The following is a 2274-nucleotide window of genomic DNA, read 5'->3' as shown; positions in this document are numbered from 1 at the left end:
TCTCCACCTGTAACCAACAGGCTGATCGGAAACTTCTCAAAGGAGAACTGGATGGGGAACACTGCTAGCCTCCTGCAGGCCGGGTCCACCCCAGCCAGCTCAGCGTCCCTTGGCTGGACCCACCGGCCACCCCTTCTGTCCACTGCCCTTCTGTGCTGTCTGTGCGCGCATACACGGTGTGGACGAGCGCGCTCGTGGACGCCTGGGCGTGCACGGACACTGTGGACACGCAGGCGTGTCTGCACACATATGCACATATTCTTATGCACACATGCACACGCACACACGCCTTTCTCAGCCCGCGCGGTTCATCGGAGGGTCGCCCCCCGCCGCACGGAGCCCAGCGCACACGCGCGTCCGGCCGGGGAACCACGCGCCCGCAGCCGTGGGGAGTCACCGCCTCGGCCCGGGGCCGCATGGCCCCACCGTCTACACTGCGGGGACGGCCAGCACCCGAAGCATCGGATTTAAATCTTAAAACTCTAGGGAAAGGACGGAAGGGAAGAGCAGAAGCCGGCTCCGCGCAGACTCCATCCCGCCCCGGGGTTCGAACCGTCGGCTCAAAGATGACGCGGAGCGGGCTAAGAGCATGCGCGGAAGACGAGTGGCGTAGGCTGGGAGCATGCGCACACCGCGCCCCGGCTCCCGCCGCACCCACAGTTCCAAGCGCAGGGCCGCGTCCGGATGTCCGTGGAGCGGCTCTTCCTTCCTCGTCCTCTGATTCGCTACTAACCACTTCCATTTCCGCAGAAAGTTCCGAGCCATTTCCGCGAGGCGTGTCGCTGTAGGAAGTGCGCGCCAACCCTGTTTTGTTTCCGGGGGAATCTAGTTTCCTGAGGACGCTCGGACTTCCGAGTATTCCTCTCAGCCTCTGATTGGCTGGTTTTATGAATATATTAGAAAACGAAAAAGAAGTTTTTTCATGGCGCTAAAATAATATAGCGACTTAGAAAGGACTTATTCGCGGCTGCCCGTTGGATGCGACCGCTTTCACCAGCGTGTCTCAGGCGCGAACCCGAAGTCGCCGTAAGCGAAAGGTGGCGAGCATACGGCCCCTTAAATTCGGAGCGCGCGAAGGTTGAGCCGTGTTGTATGAAAGGAGAGAAGGTTAGCACTCCCCTTGACAAGGATGGAAGAGGCCTTCGGGCCTAACAACACGCATACGGTTAAGGCATTGCCACTTACTTCGTGGCATCTAACCACTGTTTTCCGTTGTGCGGACACAAAGGCGTGTGGTGCGCGGGGGTCCATCGCTACTCCATGTGCTGCACGTGTCCACACCGACACGTGGGCGTGACGCGCACGGATGCATAGGCGGGGGGTGCGACACAGGGGGCTGTGATACACGGCTGTGATACATGTGTGGGCCGCGTGGGCAAACACCTATGCGACTCTACTTTCTCGGCTCTTTGAGATGCTTGGCGTTTTATTTTTTAACATCTTTACTGGAGTATAATTGCTTTTCAATGGTGTGTTAGTTTCTGCTGTATAACAAAGTGAATCAGCTACACATCCCTATCCCACCCCTCTAGGTGGTCACAAAGCACCGAGCTGATCTCCCGGTGCTATGCAGCTGCTTACCACTAGCTATCTGTTTTACATTTGGTAGTGTATAGATGTCAGTGCCACTCTCTCACTTCGTCCCAGCTTACCCTTCCCCCTCCCCGTGTCCTCAAGTCCACTCTCTACGTCTGCGTCTTTATTCCTGTCCTGCCCCTAGGTTCTTCAGAACCTTTTTTTTTTTTAATTCAATATATATGTGTTAGCGTATGGTATTTGTTTTTCTCTTTCTGACTTACTTCACTCTGTATGACAGACTCTAGGTCCATCCACCTCACTACAAATAACTCAATTTCATTTCTTTTTATAGCTGAGTAATAGTCCATTGTATATATGTGCCACATCTTCTTTATCCATTCATCTGTCGATGGACACTTAGGTTGCTTCCATGTCCTGGCTATTGTAAATAGTGCTGAACATTGTGAACATTGTGGTACAGGACTCTTTTTCAATTATGCTTTTCTCAGGGTATATGCCCAGTAGTGGGATTGCTGGGTCGTAGGGTAATTCTATTTTTAGTTTTTTAAGGAACCTCCATACTGTTCTCCATAGTGGCTGTATCAATTTACATTCCCACCAACAGTGCAAGAAGGTTCCCTTTTCTCCACATCCTCTCCAGCATTTATTGTTTGCAGATTTTCTGATGATGGCCATTCTGACCAATGTGAGGTGATACCTCAAGGTAGTTTTGATTTGCATTTCTCTAATAATTAG

At 52.7% G+C, this 2274-nt stretch overlaps 1 non-coding gene across 1 annotated transcript; it reads left to right on the top strand.

The window, feature by feature from the left end:
• The first annotated feature begins 1085 nt into the window (after window positions 1-1085).
• Window positions 1086-1211, top strand: LOC112065596 (U6atac minor spliceosomal RNA). The gene has a single exon (XR_002892126.1). It is a non-coding gene; the product is annotated as a U6atac minor spliceosomal RNA (small nuclear RNA).
• Window positions 1212-2274: the final 1063 nt, after the last annotated feature.

This window comes from Physeter macrocephalus, chromosome 13, assembly GCF_002837175.3.
Source record: "Physeter macrocephalus isolate SW-GA chromosome 13, ASM283717v5, whole genome shotgun sequence".
Taxonomy (NCBI): domain Eukaryota; kingdom Metazoa; phylum Chordata; class Mammalia; order Artiodactyla; family Physeteridae; genus Physeter; species Physeter macrocephalus.
This window is presented reverse-complemented; position numbering and strand designations above follow the sequence as displayed.